Genomic DNA, 14,004 nt, shown 5'->3' with positions numbered 1-14,004 from the left:
GACTGCAGGACCAACACCCAACCCAAGAGCCTCCTCTGATTTATGTGCACAACAGATGATCAAAATCAAAACGTGAAGGGGCCAGGAAGGAGAAATAGACAAACGTACTGCCGCTCTTAGAGCCCATTAGCATGTCTCTCTTGGTAAGTGGCAGGGTGACTAGACAGGAAACAAGGGAAGATTACCAGTCCAACAGCAGCCGAACACAAAGCTTTAAATGGCAGCTGGAGCCCCAGCCCAAGACAGACCACATTTAGGGTCAAAACAAGCCTCTATCCATTTAAAATTATGCGAAAATTTTATTTTATATTCAGTAACAATACTGAGATGAACACGCTTACTTATTGAGAGATTTAAAAAATTATCCAAAATGACCAGTTTTGTGGCATTGTAGTTTAGCCTCAGCCTGTGGTGCTAACATTCATATGGGTGCTGGTTTGAGTCCTTGCTGCCTCACTTTGGATTCATCTCCCTGCCGATGTTCTGAGAAAGCAGCAGAGGATGGCCTGGGCCTGCAGGCCTACCTCCCATGTGGGAGAGCTGGAAGATCCTGGCTCCTGGCTTTGGCCACTTGGACAGGGAGTCAGCAGACAGAAGATCTCTCTTTCTCTGTCTTTCCTTTTCTCGCTGTACCTTTAATTTTCAAGTAAAAACAAACAAAACTCAATGAAAACATGATCAAAACTCCCCAAGAATAAGTTTAAAAATAAGCTATTAATTAAAGGGATTGAATTTGAAAACTCAATACTACTCATTCTGTATAAACTCAGAAAGTAGAAAAGAATGAAACCTTTTCCAATAATTATATGAGTGGCGTTACACTAATCTGAACTAGCAAAGACCAAGAAAACTACACACCAAGACTTTTCATGGTGTAGATGCAAAAATCCATTATATTCTAGAAACCTGTTTCTATATCCGGGCAGAACTACTGATGCTCTTTCCTCTTTCTAGAAGCTTCTTTATACCACCTGCAGTCCCTCATCCATCACCTCTCTCACATCTTCCATGTCTTGGCTTGTGCCTCTAACACTGACCACAAGCGTCTTGGGATCTTCATTGCTGTTCCTGTCTTTAGGCTGCACCGCCAGCAGACTGGCCATAACCCCACTATTGCAGAGCATCGGCAGTGCCATACTTCCACTGGAGGCGTGCCCAGCTTTGCTGGAGCATCAGGAGAGGAAGATGAACTCCTATGGAAAGACGTAGGAGATGACGTGGAACCTGCATGGTACTAGTCAATTTCCTCTGGGACTTCACGTACTGACACTGTGGATCATGTATGACAGTGCGTAGATGCAAGCCCTCCGTCTAGGTGAGGAGTTAGGGATCTTTTAGTCTGTCATTAGAATTGCGGAGATGGCGTTTCTGAGATCTGAGAGTTATAAGATCAGAAAACACACCTGGTGAGGCTGGTGTGGTTGCATCAGGTTAATCCTTTGTCTGTGGCATTGGCATCCCATATGGGCACCAGTTCCTGTCCAGGCTGCTCCACTTCCCTTCCAGTTCCCTGCTTGCATCCTGGAAAAGCAGCAGGGGATGGCCCAAGTCCTTGGGACCCTACACCCATATGGGAGAGCTGGTTGAAGCTCCTGGCTCCTGGCTTCAGATAGTCTCAGTTCATCTGCCGCCATTGTGGTCATTTGGAGAGAGAACCAGTGGATGGAAGAGCTTTCTCTCCATCTCTCCTTCTCTTTGTAAATCTGCCTATCCAATTAAAGTAAATATTTATTATTTATCTTATGGGAAGCAAATCTCTAAAGCCACACCTAAATGACAGAGCACGATGTGCCGTCTAAGTGATGACTCAGGCCTGCACCTGTGGATGATCAACGGCATTGATCATTGTGATTGTGAAATCATCTCTACAGGTTTTAAAGGGACAGTCTGTCCGAGATTAAGAAAAGTTAACACAGAGGATGGCAGCAGCCTCTGTCTGCACAGTCGTGGCTTCATGTACAGGTTCTTGCCATTCCCTGAATTATCCTCACTGCATTTTCTAGGGGTTCTCCTTTGCTTTTTAAAGGTTTATTTATTTATTTATTTATTTATTCATTCCATCTGCTGGTTCACTCCCCCAAGTGGCTGCCAGGGCCAGAGCTGAGCTGCTCTGAACCCAGGTACCAGGAGCTTCTAGGTTTACCCATGTAAGTACAAGGGCCTAAGGACTTGAACCATACAAGCAGGACACAAACAGAGAGCTGAATTGGAAGTAAAGCAGCTGGGACAGGCATGAACACCAGCCTATATGAGTTGTTGGAGCTGCAGGTGAAGGCATAGCCTACTGTACCAGGTGCTGACTCCGAGAGTTCACCTCTTAAAAAACAAAACAAAACAAAACAAAACCCTCCAGGGCAGGAGCGATGGGTCAATTGGCTAATCTTCAGCTTGCAAGCACTAGCATTCCATATGGGTGCTGGTTCCTGTCCTGGCTGCTCCACTTCCCATCCCTCTCCATGCTTGTGGCCTGGGAAAGCAGCGGAAGATGGCCCAAAGCCTTGGGACCTGTGCCTGTGTGGGAGACCCAGAAGAGGATCCTGGCTCCTGGCTTCATCTGGGTTTATCTCCGGCTGTCGCAGCCAGTTGGGGAATGAACAAGCATAAGGAAGTTTCTCCCTCATTCTGTAAATCTGCCAATAAAAATAAATATTTAAACAAATACTCTGAACTTTTTATGAGTGTCCCAGGAGAAACTGAGGGGAGGGTGCGACATGGCTAATCCTTGCTGTGCCCTGCTGACCACACCTCGCTGCTCCTGTGTGACTGTAGCATGAATGGCACCTGTCCCTCCAAGCTGGACCCCTGAGTCACCCACTGGCTGGCACAGCAGGCTGCTCCCAGGTGTACCCTGTGTGTTCTCTGTCCCCACCATCCCTCACTTGTGAATCAACTTTGTACTATGGCCATGGTTCACGCTCTAATCTGATTGAGTTGACTTTTTTTCACTGACTTCCCATGGCCTACAGACCGCAGTGGCAGGATTATATTCTAATCCTTCGTTTGTTTTCCAGAAGCCAGGGAACCTTTGTTTCAGTCTCTTTCTCCCGGAGTACCTGGGAGCACTCTGGGAATCCACAGAGAAAACAAGGACTTCCTTCGCTGTGCATGTAGCTGTGCCGTGTGCAACTGTTGCTGTGACAGGAAAGGATTGGCGGAGTTGTTGGAAGAGTTCTTTCAGACTGTTAACTTCTGGCAATACTGGGCTTGGGCCGAGAGATGACAGACTCTGGGTGGTAGAGGAGGAAATAAACGCAACTAAGGGAGCTGAGAAGGGAGCAGAGTGGAGTTAGGTTGTGCCTAGTTTGTTCTCAGATCAACAATGTGGCAGAAAGCCTTTTCTCTTTTCCTGTTTCACACGACGTAATGTTCTCTGGGGACATCCATGTTCCAAACGCTGCTGCCTACAATGCCTATATCCCGTACGGGTACTGGGCGCATGTCCTGGCTGCTCCTCTTCTGATCAGCTCCTGGGAATGCCCTGAAAGAAGAGCAGAGGATGGCCCGAGTTTGAGGTCCCACACTCACAAGGGAGTCCTGAATGAAGCTCCCGGCCCATGGCTTCATCTCGGTCAGGCACTGCCTGTGGTGGGATGGAGTAATATTTCGTTCTCTTTATCCATTCATCTGTCAGTGAACTCTCTGGTTGTTCCTGTGTCTTGGCTAAATAGGAATAATCTGTAGTGAACATGTAGATGTCGGCATTTTTTCCTTTTGGTTCGCATTTCTTCTGGAGAGATACGCACATAGGGGTCACTGGGTCGTAAGGCATCTTTTTTGTTTGTTTTCTAAGGGAATTCCATAGTCCTTCCATGTGGCTTTTCCAATTTACTTTTCCTTGTCTCTACATCCCCACTAACACTGTTTCTGATTGCCCTCCCCAGCTTTATGACTGGTGCTGTATCCCTTATATCTTCCTTCCTAGAACTCTGTGGGATTCCCTGTCTCAGGGTTCTGGTTGGTGGGACACACCCTCCATTGTTCCACCACAGTGAAGGGGTGGTGCAAGGCCAAGGGCATAGTGCTGTGGCTCTCAGCGTGCTGTCTCTGTGGCTGCCTTCCACCTCCTATAGCCGCTTGTCTTCCCGGAACCTCTCTTCACTCGATTTTCTTTGCTTTTCTTCTATGTTGAACATCTTAACATACTATATTCCATTCCTAATTTTTTTCATTCTCTCTATTGGCTGGGAACCGTCATTCAATAGCTTCCTGAAGAATAATATTATGAAGGTAGTTTCCTTGTTTTGATTTTTGAAAATTTACACGTCTGAAATGTTTTATTCTATTCTATTTGTTTGGCTAAGAATTCTACTTGGGAAATCACTGTCCTTCCAAATTTTTTTAAAAAGATTTTTTTATTGGAAAGGCAGATATACAGAGAGGAGAGACAGAGAGGAAGCTCTTCCATCTGATGGTTCACTCCCCAAGAGGCTGTAGCGATCGGAGCTATGCCCATCTGAAGCCAGGAGCCCGGAGCTTCTTCTGGGTCTCCCACCTGGCTGTAGGGTCCCAGGGTTTGGGTCTTCCTTGACTGCTTTCCCAGGCCACAGACAAGGAGCTGGATGGGAAGCGGAGCTGCAGGGATTAGAACCAGCGCCCATATGGGAGCCTGGTGTGTGCAAGGCGAAGAGTTTAGCTGCTAGACAATTGTGCCAGCCCCATGTCCTTCCGAATTTTGACGATATTTCTCCATTGGATTCCTTTTTATAAAAAAAAAAATATTTTTATTGGAAGGGCAGATTTACAGAGAGCACAAGAGACAGAAAGAAAGATTTTTCATCTGCTGGTTCATTCCCCAAATGGCCGCAACAGGAGAAGCTGAGTTAATCTGAAGCCAAGAGCCAAGTGTTTCTTCTAGGTCTCCATTCTAGGTGGGTCCCAAGGCTTTGGGCCATCCTCTGCTGCTTTTTCAGGTTATAAGCAGGGAGCTGCATGGAAAGTGGAGCAGCTGGAACATGAACTGGTGCCCATTTGTTATCCCAGCGCTTCCAACAAGAGGATTAGGCAATTCAACCAGAGTGCCGAACCATCCACTGGCTTCTTTTTAAAAATGTATCTATCTATGTATATCATGTAATCTATCTATCTATCTATCTATCTATCTATCTATCTATCCTCCATCTAAAAGAGAGTGGCACAGAGAGAGGGAGAGGCAGAAAGTGAAGCCTCCCGTCTGCTGATTCACTGCCCAAGTGGCCATGGTGGCTGAGTCTGTGTCACTACCTGGATCTTCCACATGAGTGGGAGGGACCCGAGGACTTGCACCATCCTCCGCTGCCTTCCCAGGCATATTAACAGAGAGGTGGCTACTGGGGTTGTAAGAAGTTTAACTCACTGTGCCATCATGCCAGTCTCTCTATTGGCTTCTTCCTTTTAGCACTCGTCACTAAAAAGTCACTGGTGCTTGGTGTGTAATCGGCCTTTGTGGAAATGCCTCTAACTTTTCCCCATTCAGTGTGATGTGGACATTGGGTTTCTCTGCCTAGACATCAAAGCTCCAGCCTGCCAATGTTCTAGGGAGCAAGTGTGCAAGGAGGAAGTGTGAACCCTGCTCTGCAAGTCTGTAATGGTTCATTTCACCTCTGCATAGGCCAAAGACCCTCTGAATTTATCTTTCCAAACACCTTCTGGAATGGGGGAGGGTGCCACCCAGAAGCAGGATGTGGGAGGGAGGATCCAGTGTTCCTCCTGCCACGGTGTGCGCCAACAGAACCGAAGCCTGAGCTGAGCCAGGAGACTATGCAAGGGAGCCAGAGACAGCCTGCTAAACGTCACTGAATCTGCAGCAGAATGTCGTGAACACACAGTGGACAGAGAGGTGGAGGGTGCTGGTACCTTGAGGCACAGTGGCCTTTTGATGGCCTGGGCCAAAGGTTCCCCAAGGGGTAATGAAGCAAGCAAAACCTGGGCTCAAGCTTGCCCTCTGGTATCGACCTAACAAATCTTACAGGAAGATCCAAATGGTCTTTGAATTCCATTTTTCCCATTTTTCCCATTTTGAAGCTGTCTTGTGCTTCAGGCTTCCTAGAGATCCGCCAACAGGTGTGACTGAGTCTGCGTTGATGTTCCTCATGACACAGAAGTTGCGCTCATGGAAGAAAACCCTCTACGGGGCCTGCTCCCCCCACCACTGCCCGGCAGCCCAGCACATGGCCGTCGGCTCCCTTAGCAAGGTGCTTTCAGACAAGAAGCTTGCTCTAGACTTCCTGTCGGCCCACTGGGAAGAGCGTGATTGTCAGCGCCCCCTGGATAAGCACTTCCACTGCTGCAGAGACACAAGGAGTCCAGCTGCCACAAACAGTGGGGCCTCCTGAAGCATCATTCCTTGACCTCTTACCTAGATCACTGGGCTCCTGGGTGGTGACAGGGAGAGGGGTCCCTGCTTCAGAGGGGCCTGTTCGCCCCCACTCTGGCCGCTCCTGAGGCTGCAGGCATGTGTTTTGCCCACTGCCCAAAATGTTGGACCAAAGTGGTATTGGGCAAGGTACCCCTTTGATCTGACCAGACAAACCTCTGCTCTACATCTGGGGAGGCCAAAGGGTGTGAGATAGACTGGCTGTACCCAAGGGGATTCCTGAGCAGGGGAGTGGGATGTGGGGCAGTTGTCTTGGACTGGTCCCCTTTCAGGCTGGCAGTTCTCAATGATCACCCTGGAATGCTGGTAGAATGATTTCCTGAGAGAAGGACTCTGTTCTGGTCTGCCCTAGGAGCAGCATGTCTTTCAGTATGTTAGCCCAGTGACTCCCATGATCCCAGCTAACAGGGGTGCTTTCTAGGACCCCTCAACCGCGGTGCCAGTGGCTAAGGCACCAATGATGCTCTGGGTGGCTTTCTTAAAGCTGCAGAGGGACCAGCTTGGCCTAGTGTCTGTTGCTCCTTGCTTCTCAGCTAGGAAGGATAAATACAATTTTATGTAACTAATTGTGTACCAGAATGTTTTGCCTCCCCAGGCTTGGCCAGGTTGGTAACTAAGGCACAGTAATAATACTGAAAAAAGTGTTTTTGCAAAAAACTTTCTAGAACCTTCCTCAGGAAGCCAAGGACATGCACAGAAACTCTAAGGGAACTAAATTGAATGTCCAGGAAATTCAGTTAAGTGCGTGGGTCAGTGGGAGGAGCTGACAGTCACACATGGTCAGTTGTCAAGTTCAATTCTCCAGCTCCGTGATGCATTGTTAATATTTTAAATGTGACCTTTCCAGGAAGAGGCATGCCAATCGGACTGGACTAAGGCCTGCCGTTGACCGACTATCTCGATGAAAAATATGTACTCAGCCATATTCTCTTTCAAAATAACCGTGGTTTTGAACTTTCCTTTTCCCAACCACAGTCAGATTTCCGTTGTGTGGCCGGAAATGATATGTAATGCAGGAATTAGATGTAGTGACTTGGGAGTGGCTGGGTGCTGCACAAGACAATGCTGGTCTTCTTCCAGCCATCTAGCCTCCGCTCGATAAGAGGCTATCACCCAGCCACTTACGTTACATTTTAGCGCACAAGGAAGAGGACTTTGGGGAGAAAAATCACAGAACGAGTGTTGACACACCCAGCTCTGAAGCCTGGCAGGACAGTGGTAGCTCTGGGCAGAATCCTAGCATAGCTCAACGGCACTGCCCCACGCTTGGTGTTCATAAGCAATTTCCAATGTCAATGTGGTGATGGCAAGGCCGTAGGGAGGGGGGCATGCCTGACAGCCATTATCTCTTCCCTGAAATCTGAGAGAATTGAGACCTGGGTGAACTAAGAGACTGTCGGGAAGATATCAAACAAAACAAAGAAAAAAAAAGTCCAGCTGAATGACTCATCAACAAAAGCAGGACTTTTCCTCTAGCCGTTTTCATAACGGAGCACAGGTATGTTCTCCAACTGTGTGAGCTCTGTGGTGACTACATCGGAGATTATCATAACACATCCTCTCTGAAGATGTAACAGAAACAGGCCTAGAGGGCTCAATCTGATGATCCCAGATATTGCCCAAGTCTCTTGCGATTCAGGCTATACACATTGTAACTGCATCTCTAAAACAATATTCTACTGGCAAGGCAAGGTTCATGGCAAGGTTCCAGACTGGTGGATGTGGATTGGCCATCACATTATTGGCTTAAGCAAAGCCAAGGGGAGGCAGATCCTGGGGTGCAGCGTGCAAGGAGAAGACTCTCACCTCTGCCCCCACCAGTCCTCGTGTCCCAGAAGCCAGACCCCAGACAGTCGAATCAGGGAGGGTTGTCCCCGTCACATGGAGACCAAGAGGACGGGTCTCCTCTTGGAGATCACCAACTTCTCATCAGGAGGCAAAAGCTGGCTGAGCACCGAGCAGAAGCAGACATTGTAGGGTTCACACGACCACTGCTGTGTGTGCCTTCGGTGGGCTTATCTATGGCTCACAGCCTAGAAGACAGAAGGTGTGTGGTCTTAGCTGCCCGGGGTGATGGGGAAAGAGGAAGGAGGCACTTCATTCTAACTACTGGATGTGGGAATGATTCCCTGGGTGGATGCGTGTTGGTGCAAGATTTCAAAACTATGAGAAATAAGAGAAATGTAGGCCTCCATTAAAATGCCTGCTGTGCCACATCCACACAGAGTAAAGAACAGGAACCCAGGGCTCAGCAGGGAGCGCAAAGGGAGGGGCGCCTGGACTGTGCATCCTCAGAGCTGGCTTTCACTGGAGCACAGCAGGGTGAATGACAAGAGAGAGGTCCTCTTAGGGCGCGTGCGCGCGTGTGTGTGTGTGTGTGTGTGTGCGCGCGCACATGTGCACACGTGCCCTCGTGACTCAAGCCTTGGACATTCATGGTACAAGCATCACCGTGCTTACAGTTCAAGAAGAGATACTTTATTTTTGCTGCACTTGTCTTTTTAAAAAATATTCATTTGAAAGGAAGAGTCACAGAGAGAGATGGAAAGACAGAGAAAGATCTTTTTTCTGCTGGTTCACTGCCTCCAATGGCCACTCAAGGCCCAGAGCTGGGACAGATCAAAGCCAGAGGCCAGCAGCTTCCTCCAGGTACCCTGAGTGGGCAGTAGGGAAGACCACAGAGAAGCTGCTGGCTCCCGTCTTTGGGTCGGCTCAGCTCTGGCTGTCGCAGACATTTGGGGAGAGAACCAGCAAACGCAAGATCTCTCTTTACTCTCTCTTTCCCTTTCTCTTTAAGTTAAATAAATCTTTTTAAAAAATCACATTATCCCCATTGCGATAGCCTGATATCACCTGACAGATGAGGAAAGCGAAAAACAGACAACCTTGATCAGAGTCACACAGTGGAGAAGTGACCTGGCTAGGACTGAGCCCCGGCCACATGGATCCCCAGGCCTTGCATCATGGTGGAATCCTGAGGAGTGGGGGTGGAGCGAAGGGCCGGGGGATGCTGTGAGGTCGCCCATTTCTCGGAGGTGTTTGTCTTCTCTCAGCCTGCGTGCATGTCGGGGTTGATGTACATACAGTGTACCAGCTGTGTGGCCCTGGTGGCTCCAATTCCAGCCATTAGGTCATATGCTGGGAGATTAACCTGGGATGGGAAAAATCACCTGGCAAGGAGAGAAAAAGCGTGCTATAAAACAGGTGCTGCAGGATTCTAATTCCCACACATGCTGGGAAAACACTCAAAAGGCAGATAGCTAAATATTGACAGTGGTTGCCGCTGAAAATAAATACTGAAGTTAATTTTTTTTTTTTAAAGATTTATTTTTATTATTTTTTCATTGGAAAGGCGGATATACAGAGAGGAGAGACAGAGAGGAAGATCTTCCGTCCGATGATTCACTCCCCAAGTGAGCGCAACGGGCCGATACTATGCCAGGAGCCTCTTCCGGGTCTCCCACGCGGGTGCAGGGTCCCAAAGCTTTGGGCCGTCCTCGGTTGCTTTCCCGGGCCACAGGCAGGGAGCTGGAAGGGAAGTGGGGCTGCCGGGATTAGAACTGGCGCCCATATGGGATCCCGGGTGTGCAAAGCGAGGACCTTTAACCACTTGTGCCACCGCGCCGGGCCCTGAAGTTAACTTTTATAACCTTTTTATAAAATGGTTTTCCTTGACTTGCAATAGTTACATGTGACTTTTATAACCAGACAAATGGATGAACTCTCTTTTTCAACTACTTATTAATCTATACCAGGCTCACCACAGATACAGAGAGGTAGCTGTGGCCTGGGGTCGGTCACCTGTACCACATGGCAGCCTCCGGGAGATACGGCTTCCACACTGGCTCTGTCTGTCCTGGCTGAAGCCTGACTCCTTGTGGACAGAAACCTCAAAGACAGGTTTCTATTCCAACACATCTCCATAGCTATCCGCTCGTTTTGTTGCTCAGCCAGCATCTGCTGGTCACATTCCACACGTCCAGCATGGTGGGAGGGTTAGAGCGAGTGGGAGAGGCGGCCACCGAGGAGAGCAGCTTCTTTCTGCTTGGCTTTGGACTTTTCCAAGTCCCTCTCCTCCAGGTGCTATTGGCTCCCCCGTTGGGAGTGAGATGTGTCTCACTGCAATCAGTAATTCACACGTGACGGGCTTGCTGTTGGCCTTACCTCTGACCACTCTGTTGGGCCGTGCCACGGTGGTGCAGACTACGCCCTGGTGCTTCAAGGTCAAGCATTCATTCACACAGGAGGACTGATTTCTTCCGAAACACGATTGTTTTTAATTCTACAGATCTGTTCACTCACGTGGGGTGCTCTCTGCTGGTCCGTCCTTCTCTCTAACCACATACAGACTTGTGGTTAGTTCTGCGCAGTGGGAGGCTCTGGCAGGAAATGGGAGGGCAGCATCAGACTGTTCATCTCCGTGTTCACGTCCCTGCAGACATGCAGCAGCTGCAGATTCCGTCCCATCAACTCAAGGCCAACAATTTTGGACAAAAGCCCGTCTGGCATCATATGGAATTCTTGCAAGGTCCCCGGCCTCTTTGGCCTGGGGGAGAACTCCTACCTCCTCTGCCACACCATTACTTCGGTAATCCTTGGTTTAGAGAGTTCTCAGTCATCTCTTTGAGCCTGCCTCTCTCAGCCTCCATTCATTTACCCAGTGGGGCAGGTGTCACTTCCTGTTGGAGTGGGGACGCTTCAAGTGCTATGAAAAGCTGCTCTTGAGCATTCGCCTTCACGAATGGTGCCAATCCTATTGCCACAAACCTTTATTAGTTTGATTTCTATAAATCAGAAGTGCCTTTGCAGGCTTGAGGCATCTGCATCCTTGTACAACATCAGTACCAACAGGTGGGTTCTCATGTGGAATTAAGAATGGGGCCAGTGCTGTGGCTCAACAGCTAATCCTTCACCCAAAGCACCAGAATCCCATGTGGGCACCGGCTTGTGTCCTGGCTGCTCCACTTCCCACCCAGCTCTCTGCTTGTGGCCTGGGAAAGCAGCAGGGTCCGTGGGGGCCCTGCACTCATGTCCTTAGGCTCCTCTGCCCACATGGGAGACCTGGAGGAAGTTCCTGGTTCCCGGCTTCAGGTTGGCTCAGCTCCAGCCATTGCAGCCATTTGGGAGTGAACCTGCAGATAGAAGATCTTTCTCTCCTTCCTTCTGAATTCGTCTTTCAAATAAAAATAACTGTACGTATATAAGAAAAATCCAGGTGTGAAGATTTGGGTATGGAAAAGACGAGTAACGAATGTTACTGTTCTTAAACTCAAGTGTGGTTTTGTAAAGGTGAGGATACCTACAAAAGTGCACCTGGAACACAGAGTTAAGTAGCTTGGATATACCTTTGATGGTGTTTCCAGAATTGGCATATAACTAAGATGCACTGCTTATTTACATATATAAATATGTATTTTGTTAGATGATGTTTACACAGTTGATCAGGGTGGGGAGAATCTAGGGTGAGGGAGAAGTGAGTGTGATCATTCTGAATGTGCCCGATCTCATCAGAGTGACTGGCAGATGGAAGGGCTGCCGTTGGCTGTTGAGCTCCGCTCCCAGTGGGCACAAGCTCTGACTCCCTTGCACCAAAATCTCTTTCAGTTTTTCAGAGGCTTCAGCAGATGTACTTTGACAGCACATTGTGGCTTGTGCTACATATGGTTCAATGAGCTGCAAAATACAACTAAGGGACTGCTGTGTTGACTCAACAGGCTAATCCTCTACCTGCAAATGCTGGGATCCCATAGGGGTGCTGGTTCATATCCTAGCTGCTTCTCTTCTGATCCAGTTCCCTGCCTGTGGTCTGTGAAAACAGGTGAGGATGGCCTAAAGCCTTGGAACCTTGCACCCATGTGGGAGACCCGGAAGCTCTGGGCTCCTGGTTTCAGATTGGCTCAGCTCCAGCTGTTGAGGCCATTTGAGGAGGGAACCATCAGATGGAAGATCTTTCCCTTTGTCTCTCCTATCCATAAAGTAAAATCTGCCTTCCATATAAAAATAAATCATTAAAAGAAACAGGAAGAAGCAGTTAAGATAATGGCAATATAATGTTGAAGGGTGGAGAGATGGTGGGAAAATATTGAGGCAACTCTGGAGCCTAACTGTGTGGAACTCATCTTAGAGGCCCAGAGTGTGTCAGCAGGTGGGAAGGGAGGGACAGGAGTCTGCAGATGTCCTGTCCTTCTGCAGGCCACTGGCTGCCCTGGAAGCCCTCTATCAGGGCAGAGTGCTGGGCACATTTCACAGGGACTCAAGGAGCCGTGCACACAGATGTCAGCATTGCCCGCTTCCTCTGCTCAGCACCCAGGCTGGAGGGAGCCATGTCTCCATCTTCTAGCACAGAGAAACTGGCCAGTGGCCCTCTTAACTGGGACTTCCCTTGACAGTCAAAACCCAGAAATCCCTTTGCTAGTTCCTCCCCACACCCACAAGATCTCATTGCCTTACTCTATTTTGGATTTATTGTATTTTTATTTAAAGGCAGATTTGCAGATAGGGGGAGAAAAAGTCTCCCATCAGCATGATACACTCCCCAAATGGTGGCAACGGCCGGAGCTGAGCTAACCCGGCGTCAGGAGCTTCCTCGGTCTCCCACGCAGTTCAGGAGCCCATGGAATTGGGCCATCCTCTGCTACTTTCCCAGGCCACAAGCAGGGAGCTGGATTGGAAGTGGACCGACTGGGACATGAACTGGTATGGGATGCCGGTGCTTAGGGTGGAGGATTATCATATTGAGCCACGGCTCCAGCACCACTAGCCCTCTTCTCTTTAGCAACACCCCCTGACCAGAGTCTTTGTTCTCCTGAGCCATCTGTGGTCCGGCCATGGGCAAGGCCAAGGAGAAACTGCTCTGTGGGTTTGTCTGTGTTCCAACTTTGCTTTCCTGACCCCACAAAACTTCGTCCAGACCCTCGCTGGAGGAGCCACATTAGAGGAATGCTTTGACTCCTTGTTTGGCTACTCTATAACAAACTTTCTCCCCCCAAGGATGTGGCTTTGGTGTTTGACCCTCAAATGTGTATGGGGAAATTGACTTTTCTTGGTATAGTGAACAACAGAAGAATTTCCAGTGTGTCCAGTGTGATGGCTCAATTGGCTAATCTTCTCCCTAAACGCATCGGGATTTCATATAGGGGGACAGTTTGTGTCCCAGCTGTTCTATTTCTAATCCAGCTCCCTGTTTGTGGCTTGGAAAGGCAGTGAAGGATGGCCCAAAGCCTTGGGACCCTGCATTCATGTGGGAGACCCAGAGGAAGCGCCTGGCTCCTGAATGGCTCAGCTCCAGCTGTTGTGGCCATTTGAGAAGTGAACCGGTGAATGAAAAATCTGCCTCTCCTCTCTGTAAATCTCCTTCCAAAAAAAAATCAATAAACCTTTTTTTTTTTATTATTCTTTTTCCCAAGAAGAGCAGAAGACATGGACTGCCAGCGTTTCCTACAAATGCCTGGGCAGCCGAGTTAACACTCTTCTCTCCAACTGTGCTCAGAACTCCCAGTCCTGGGACTCAGTGACATGAGGACCAAACAAGGGAACAGAAAAACAAACACAGCAAGGAAGCAGCACGGAGGGAGAAAAACGTTTGAAAAATCAATATCCCTAAGGAAATAAGATAAGCAGTTCCCAAACAAATCACTAAATGCAGGCTGCCA

This window comes from Ochotona curzoniae, unplaced genomic scaffold (assembly GCF_017591425.1).
Source record: "Ochotona curzoniae isolate NIBS_2020 unplaced genomic scaffold, NIBS_Ocur_1.0 patch426, whole genome shotgun sequence".
In the NCBI taxonomy this organism is placed as follows: Eukaryota; Metazoa; Chordata; class Mammalia; order Lagomorpha; family Ochotonidae; genus Ochotona; species Ochotona curzoniae.
Note: the sequence above shows the minus strand (reverse complement) of the source record.